Here is a 9,212-nt window from a genome sequence, read left to right as displayed (position 1 = left end):
TCAGCATTTTAAAATTATTTTATTAATTTATTTTACATAGTGGCCAGAAGTAGGGGGACTGGCAGAGAGAGAGGGAAGAGGCTCCCCACCCATAGGATCGCAGCCAGAGCCTAAGAAAGATACTAAATCAACTGAGCCACCCAGGTACCCCTGTACTTTTTATTAAATAATAGCAGATGGGTTCATATCAGAAGATCTGTTTTTCATGATGCTAGAAAGAAATGGAGTTTGTAGCAATCAATTGCATGCAACTCAAGGTCATGTCCCATATACCTTCAAAGTCCTTTACCTTAACAATGAACGTCATGTATTGAGGGAAACCTTACAAGATTGTTCATTTAAAAAAAAAAATCTGGACCTTTCGTGAAGTGACTGCAACCAAAACTTGTTCAATTAGATAGCAGGCTCAGGGCTTCAGGGAACCTTTGAGGGCACATGGTCAGAAACCTCGCATCTATGAGTCTGTTGGATCTATGAGAGGTAAGAGAGAAGGTCTGGGCGTTCTCTGTCTTGTTTTGTGCCTTTACCATCTCCCTGGTCTCACTGGGTTTTGAGTCTGTTTCCTGGCAATACTTACGGGTTAAAATTTAAATTATGACTTTCATAATTTATTATGAAAGTCATTATGACTTTCATAAAGGTCAGCCTCATTACAAAGAATTCATAGCACACACTCTACCCACAATCTTGAAAAATACCATTGAGTGAACAGCAGTGATCTGAGTAAGAAGTGATCTGAGTTTGGAGCTTAGCTTTGCCAGATTTTAGTTGCAACAAATTGGGGATGCTTATCTCCACTTTACAGTGTTTTGTGGTGATGAGTGAGATGCTATGTATATAATGTGCTTAAGACAGTAGTGAGCGCAGAGGAGGTTAGAAAAAGCTCCTAGTAACCTTTTTGTTTTACGTTGGTGAACTCATGGTCTAGATTTAAAGCTCCCTCCCTGGAGGCTCTCTGTGTCTGATTCTGTTGAGTCTTCCCCTGGGCCTCAAGCCAGGACCTTCTTTTAGTGTTATCTCGTTTTCTCTTCCTTTCTGCAATGTCATCCTCCCCCATAGCCTCAAGGATCATCCACCCAGAACAGACACAAAGTGAACACCTCTGGCCTCAGACCCCAATGAACTACGGACCCCTGGTCCATCTGCCTATTTGATAATGCTTCTTGGATGACCCAGAGTTATCTCGTACTTAAGCCCAAACTGGGGGCAGCCTGGGTGGCTCAGCGGTTTAGTGCCCACTTCAGCCCAGGGCGTGATCCTGGAGACCGGGGATCGAGTCCCACGTTGGGCTCCCTGCATGGAGCCTGCTTCTCTCTCTTCCTGTCTCTACTTCTGTCTCTCTCTCTCTCTCTCTCTCTGTGTCTCTCATGAATAAATAAATCTTAAAAAAAAAAAAAAGCCCAAACTGGATTCACGAGACTTCCGCCAGACTTTTTACTTGGATGGAAACCAGAAAGAATGATTGAGTGAATCAATTAATCGGGGACCACCATGTTTTATACATGCCAGTATATTTTCGAAATTCTGCCCTGTTTTTTGGTCCCAGGCAAATGGGGTGGTGGTGACGCGGAGAAGGTGAGGATTTGGGGCAGTTAGAGGGGTGGGATGGGGAAAGCTAAGAATGTATGACAAGCCTCTCCCTGCACCTCAACCTCACCTCCACCCTCACTGTGGCCTGCTGCCACCCACTCCCAGCCCCCTGGGTGGACAGCCTTCTCCGGGTGGGTGGGGCCTAGGGAAGGGCTGGTCTGGAGATGGGGAGGGGGCGGGGCCTGGAGAAGGAGTGGGCGGGGCCTGAGAATGAGGAGGGCGGGGCCTGGAGCTGGGGATCAGGCAGCACTTGGAGATGTGGAGGGGGTGGGTCTGGAGATGGGAAGGGGGCGGGGCCTGGCGATGGGGAGGGGCGGGGTCTGGGGAAGCCCCAGGCTTCTCAGGTGGACTGGGGCCGCGGGGGCCGCTGGGGGCTCCTTCCAGGGCTGGTGCGCGTGCGTGCGCCCGGGGGGCGGGGGCGGGGGCGGGGCGCCTGGGCTTCTGGGACACGCCGGACCCGGGCGGCGCGGAAGGGCGGGCTGTGCCCTGCTGCTTGGCTCGGGCGTTAGTGCCCACGCCGGCTGCCCCCGCCCGGAGCCGCACGGCCTCCGCGGCTGCCGTCGCCACTGGCGCCCGGGCGGACGGAACGGAGCCCCTGCCGGGAGCCGCGCCCAGGGACCACCGGGTCGGTGGCGGTGAGGACGCGCTGTGCGGCTCGGGGAGCCCCGCTGCGGCGCGTCCGCGGGTTGGGGCGCGCGCCCCGCAGTGTGTGCGGGACCCCGGGGGGCGCGGGGGGCGCGGGCGGCGGGGAGGCGCGGGCTGCAGGAGGAGGGGTGCGCGCCGGAGCCCGGGGAGCCGCGTGCGGCGCCGCCTCTCTGCCCTGCTGCGGGGGCGGCCTGCGGGCCTCGTGCCGCCGGGGGGGGGGGGGGGGGGGCTTCGGGGCCGGGATGACGGGGCTGGATCCGTGGGCCGCAGACGCGGTGGGAAATCTGCATCCCAGCTGGCCTTCTTCCCAGCCATTCCTAACCTCGCCGCCAGTGCGGACAGTTCAGGGCGTCTTTCTCGGTCTCAGACGCTCCGTGTGCACAGGGCCCTGTGCGCCCCTCTCCCTGCGCCAGGCGCGAAGGGGTTTACCTAGGCTGCTGCCTATCAGCTCTTTCGTTGAAATTTAAACTTGCTCTACAAAACAACCCTCTCCACCCACGGAAAGTACCTTGTGCATAATTGGCACCTGCTGAGTCCTCGGTGCTAGAAAATCCCTTGACCCTGTGGCCCCTGTTCAGTGCCCGAGATCCCTGCCGCCCGCGCCTGTCGCGCCCTCCGTGTCCGTGGGCCTGGCTCGCCCTCGAAGCTCTCCCTCGCTCCTGCCACCGCCGTCCTGAGAGGCGGCCGTTCACTGCAGAGGTTAAACTCTAAGCCTTCTTGACTTTGCTCGCGCCAGTGTTCATGGCTTACACAGCGCGAGGCTGCTCGCAGTCTCAGCCTTACGCTGACCTTCTGTCGTCCAACTGCTCCTTTTCTGGAATCCTCACTGCAAGCAGGTCCTCCTGAACGTCCCTGACCTTCAGGTTCCTTAATTATTGATACCGACTGAGTTATTAATTTATATTTTCAGCCTATCAATTCCCACTATATTCTGTTGCTTTTCTCACTCTGAATTGGCTATTTAGCTCATCTCATTATTGCTTAATTACATAGGAACCAATTTGACATTGCCTAACAGTGGAACATGAGCTGTGCTGTATAGATGTTTCTGTGCAATGTTTTTATGGTGTTGGATTGTTGTATCCAACAGTTGTATTGTAGAGCAAAGTTTAAATTTCAAATTAGATGAGAGTGTATCTTCTGTTTGTGTTAAATTGTACTTTTCATTCTGATAAGTGTGGTCTCTACACAGGTAGGTGCTTTTTATTTGAGGAGGTTTTTGTGTAACCTAATGTAGTAGCTTTTGGAAACCTTTTCATAAGTGCATGAGTAGAAACTATGTTTTGTCTGGTTTTCTATATCACACTAAGCACATTTTCATCTCTATTATTACTTGTTATTTTCTCTGTTAAGGATTGAGAAAGTTGCCTTAGTCTCTCAGTTCCTGGCATGTCATTGTTGATTTCATCTTTTGTTTACTGAGGATTTTGCGATAAAGTACATTCCAGATATGTTTTTGGTACATGTAATAAGTCCTACTTCATTATAAGTTGTACCTTCAGTCATTTAATGTTTCCTGTTTCTCTACTTTAAAGGAGCTGTTCTTTAATTCACCTGCACGTTGTTTATTTCACTGCAAGGGGAGCTGGTCTGTCTTTATTACCATGTGACATTGAGCTCCTATTTCTTGAAAGTCAAGACCCAAACTAACCAACCAAAGCTGATGAAAGGGTTTATATGTAATACATTCTGATTCTTTCAGTCCTGTGGCACCATCTTGAGTCTGTGTTTCCTTGCTGATCATATACATCCATATGGAGAATATGTAGGGGGATCAAAATAATCCACGGTCTCTATATTCCATGTCTCCTTGGGTAAACTGCGATATTCTGAGTCTGGAAATGAAGCTATACTGTAACATATGGAAGATTCTTCCAGTATACTAAAATCATCATGGGTGTGGGCTGCTTGTGGTTACATTCATCTCCTCCTCAGGAATCACTGCTAAGTGCTGCTTCGCCTTCCTTGATTTTCTCTTTCCTGCCCTTTCATTTTGCTGAAAATATACCCTGGCTCACCTCACCACCTTTCACTGTGCATTATTAAGACCCCTGTCTTGAGAAACACTTGGACAGGCTTCTTTTTAGTATCATTACTGGTGAAAAAGGATAGAGTAGGAGCCCAAAAGTGAAGTGATAGTGAACATTCTCACAGAGCAGTGAAAAGTAGACGATATATATGTTGTGCCTCCATTTTCAGACTGAAAAAAGGTTAGTTTTCTTCCAACATATTGTGAGTGCCATAGACGTGCTTATTTTTGTTTTTACATTTTAGAAGGTACAGCTTCTGATTTACAAAAACAATAATAAGAAAGATGGAGAATGAGTCCATAGGATATTTTCTTTCCCAGGGTGTATTCGAGGTAAAATAACATGGAGACTTTCTTCTTGATGTCTAGTGAATTCCTGAGCAGAAGAATGACATGGGAAAACTGGACAGTTGTCAGTGAGTTTGTTTGTTTCTTTGAAATTGTCCTCTGAGCTCCAAGCTCTACTCTTTCTCCTTTTTTGGACTATTTACCTGGCACCTCAGTGGGCAATGTTCTTATCATCCTGGTCACTACAGCTGACTCTGCTCTACAAAGTCTTACCTGCTTCTTCCCCAGGAACTGTCCCACCTGGAGATAGGTTTTAACTTGATCATTGTGCCCTAGATGCTGGGGACTCTGATCATCCAAGACACAACCATCTCCTTCCTTGGCTGTGCCATTCAGATGTATTTCTTCTTCATTGGCTGCTGAGTGCTGCCTCCTGGCCACAATGGCATATGACTGCTGTGTGGCCAACTGTGACCCTCTGCTCTACCCAGTCATTATGAAGTGAAGAGCCTGTGGCCAGGCAGCAGCTGCATCTTGGTTCTCAGAGTTTCATGTGGCCACTGTGCAAACCACATGGATTTTCAACTTCCCTTTTTGTGACCCCAACAGAATGAACCACTTTTTCTGTGACTGCCCCCCTGTCATTGCACTGGTCTGTCCTGATACCTCTCTGTTTGAACTGGAGGCTGACAGCCACTGTCCTATTTATCCTCTTCCTTTTCTTGCTGATCCTGAGGTCCTATGTCCACATCCTCTCCACTCTCTTCAGGATGCCCTCAGCTGAGGGGAAACCTAAGGCCTTTTCCACCTATTCCTCCCACCTCCTTGTTGTCTCCCTCTTCTACAGCACCGCCATCCTCACGTACTTCCATCCACCACCTCTCCTGAGATAGCCTAACACTATCAGGAACACTTGTCCCAAACTTTTAAGTGATACTTAAACTTTAAGTGATACTTATAATCAATGGATAACTTAATGGAAGGGCAGCTGCAAGACTTTGCTGGTTTCTAATACCTTCATCTGGCTAATCACTACAGGTTTGTAAAGCTTCCATTTTGGAAACATATTACCCAGGAACACCTTCCTTTGTGACCCACACATGTTTCCCATTCCCCACTCTCACTCACTCCCAATACATATAGATATACACAAGTAAATCCTCTCACAAACATCTAGAAACTAGATATACTACTGTACTTTCAGATGATGTACTTTTATCATTGCTGATAACATTGAAACAATTTTCTTTCTCTATGACAGTAAGATGTTCAAAGGCAAGGACTGCACCTGACTCAACTTTTTTTTCATAGCATATAGAAATAGCTGGAACAGACGAAATTACAACACACGTTTTTTGAGCTGACTTCACCTGAGCCAGAATACCAAAGACAGAGAGACCAATCTGAGTCAGGATGAGTGTGACTTGTGATCTGTCAGATGTAGGAGCTCTCACAAACTCTGGCGCAATAGTGAAGTGTACACCCCTGGAGTCTCCTGATTTGTTTCTAAAACCATATTATTTTCTAATGCAAATGTGGAGGAGAAAAAGTTACCCCAAGTGACTGTGAACGTGCCCCCAGATTCAGGAAGCTTCTCAAAGGGAATCATGTGTGCTGCCAAACTTTCTCTCTCGTTATTCTGCCTTTTCAAGAGATGGAATGTCAACTTTAAGTTCCTTTCTCTAATAATGACATTTATGACGAATGAAACAAGATAATTGGTTCATGAAGCCATGCATTGTCTCTTCTGACATTTCTTTTAGGAAAAAGATTCTGAGGGAGTCCATCGGAATCAATAGAAAATACTGAATTTCACTTCTTTTTTTTTTTTTTAATTTATGATAGTCACAGAGAGAGAGAGAGGCAGAGACATAGGCAGAGGGAGAAACAGGCTCCATGCACCGGGATCCTGATGTGGGATTCGATCCGGGATCTCCAGGATTGCGCCCTGGGCCAAATGCAGGCGCCAAACCGCTGCGCCACCCAGGGATCCCCTGAATTTCAGTTCTGATTATAAAGTCTTTTGTGCTCAAAATCACATACTTCCTAAAAACATATTATGAACAGCTCTACGCCAATAAATTAGGCAATCTAGAAGAAATGGACGCATTCCTGGAAAGCCACAAACTACCAAAACTGGAACAGGAAGAAATAGACAAACTGAACACGCCAATAACCAGGGAGGAAATTGAAGCAGTCATCAAAAACCTCCCGTGACACAAGAGTCCAGGGCCAGATGGCTTCCCAGGGGAATTCTACCAAAGTTTAAAGAAGAAATCATACCTATTCTACTAAAGCTGTTTGGAAAGATAGAAAGAGATGGAGTACTTCCAAATTCATTCTATGAGGCCAGCATCACCTTAATTCCAAAACCAGACAAAGACCCCACCAAAAAGGAGAATTACAGACCAATATCCCTGATGAACATGGATGCAAAAATTCTCAACAAGATACTAGCCAGTAGGATCCAACAACACATTAAGAAAATTATTCACCATGAAAAGTAGGATTTATCCCCGGGACACAAGGCTGGTTCAACACTCGTAAAACAATCAATGTGATTCATCATATCAGCAAGAGAAAAACCAAGAACTACATGATCCTCTCATTAGATGCAGAGAAAGCTTTTGACAAAATACAGCATCCATTCCTGATCAAAACTCTTCAGAGTGTAGGGATAGAGGGAACTTTCCTCAGCATCTTAAAAGCCATCTACGAAAAGCCCACAGCAAACATCATTCTCAATGGGGAAGCACTGGGAGCCTTTCCCCTAAGATGAGGAACAAGACAGGGATGTCCACTCTCACCACTGCTATTCAACATAGTATTGGAAGTCCTAGCCTCAGCAATCAGACAACAAAAAGACATGAAAGGCATTCAAATTGTCAAAGAAGAAGTCAAACTCTCCCTCTTCGCTGATGACATGATAATCTACGTAGAAAACCCAAAAGCCTCCACCCCAAGATTGCTAGAACTCATACAGCAATTTGGTAGCGTGGCAGGATACAAAATCAATGCCCAGAAATCAATGGCATTTCTATACACTAACAATGAGACTGAAGAAAGAGAAATTAAGGAGTCAATCCCATTTAAAATTGCACCCAAAAGCATGAGATACCTAGGAATGTACCTAACCAAAGAGGTAAAGGATCTATACCCTAAAAATTATAGAACACTTCTGAAAAATTGAGGAAGACACAAAGAGATGGAAAACTATTCCATGCTCATGGATTGGCAGAATTAATATTGTGAAAATGTCAATGTTACCCAGGGCAATTTACACGTTTAATGCAATCCCTATCAAAATACCATGGACTTTCTTCAGAGACTTAGAACAAATTATTTTAAGATTTGTTTAGAATCAGAAAAGACCCCGAGTAGCCAGGGGAATTTTGAAAATGAAAACCATAGCTGGGGGCATCACAATGCCAGATTTCAGGTTGTACTACAAAGCTGTGGTCATCAAGACAGTGTGGTACTGGCACAAAAACAGACACATAGATCAATGGAACAGAATAGAGAACCCAGAAGTGGACCCTGAACTTTATGGTCAACTAATATTCGATAAAGGAGGAAAGACGATCCACTGGAAGAAAGACAGTCTCTTCAATAAATGGTGCTGGGAAAATTGGACAGCCACATGCAGAAGAATGAAACTAGACCACTCTCTTGCACCATACACAAAGATAAACTCAAAATGGATGAAAGATCTAAATGTGAGACAAGATTCCATCAAATCCTAGAGGAGAACACAGGCAACACCCTTTTTGAACTTGGCCACAGTAACTTCTTGCAAGATACATCCACGAAAGCAAAAGAAACAAAAGCAAAAATGAACTATTGGGACTTCATCAAGATAAGCTTTTGCACAGCAAAGGATACAGTCAACAAAACTAAAAGACAACCTACAGAATGTGAGAAGATGTTTGCAAATAACATATCAGATAAAGGGCTAGTTTCCAAAATCTATAAAGAACTTATTAAACTCAACACCAAAGAAACACACAATCCAATCATGAAATGGGCAAAAGACATGAAGAGAAATCTCACAGAGGAAGACATAGACATGGCCAACATGCACATGAGAAAATGCTCTGCATCACTTGCCATCAGGGAAATACAAATCAAAACCACAATGAGATACCACCTCACACCAGTGAGAATGGGGAAAATTAACAAGGCAGGAAACAACAAATGTTGGAGAGGATGCGGAGAAAAGGGAACCCTCTTACACTGTTGGTGGGAATGTGAACTGGTGCAGCCACTCTGGAAAACTGTGTGGAGCTTCCTCAAAGAGTTAAAAATAGACCTGCCCTACGACCCAGCACTGTTAGGGATTTATCCCGAAGATTCAGATGCAATGAAACGCTGGGACACCTGCACCCGATGTTTCTAGCAGCAATGTCCACAATAGCCAAACTGTGGAAGGAGCCTCGGTGTTCATCGAAAGATGAATGGATAAAGAAGATGTGGTTTATGTATACAATGGAATATTACTCAGCCATTAGAAACGACAAATACCCACCATTTGCTTCAACGTGGATGGAACTGGAGGGTATTATGCTGAGTGAAGTAAGTCAATCGGAGAAGGAGAAACAGTGTATGTTCTCATTCATTTGGGGAATATGAATAATAGTGAAAGGGAATATAAGGGAAGGGA

At 45.8% G+C, this 9,212-nt stretch overlaps 1 pseudogene; it reads left to right on the top strand.

Moving 5' to 3' along the window:
• Positions 1-4,652: 4,652 nt before the first annotated feature.
• Positions 4,653-5,445, top strand: LOC129504819 (olfactory receptor 10A4-like; annotated as a pseudogene).
• The last annotated feature ends 3,767 nt before the right edge of the window (positions 5,446-9,212 follow it).

Source organism: Nyctereutes procyonoides, unplaced genomic scaffold (genome assembly GCF_905146905.1).
Source record: "Nyctereutes procyonoides isolate TBG_1078 unplaced genomic scaffold, NYPRO_anot_genome, whole genome shotgun sequence".
In the NCBI taxonomy this organism is placed as follows: domain Eukaryota; kingdom Metazoa; phylum Chordata; class Mammalia; order Carnivora; family Canidae; genus Nyctereutes; species Nyctereutes procyonoides.
The sequence above is the reverse complement of the archived record's forward strand: the minus strand, read 5'-3'. Positions and strand labels throughout refer to the sequence as shown.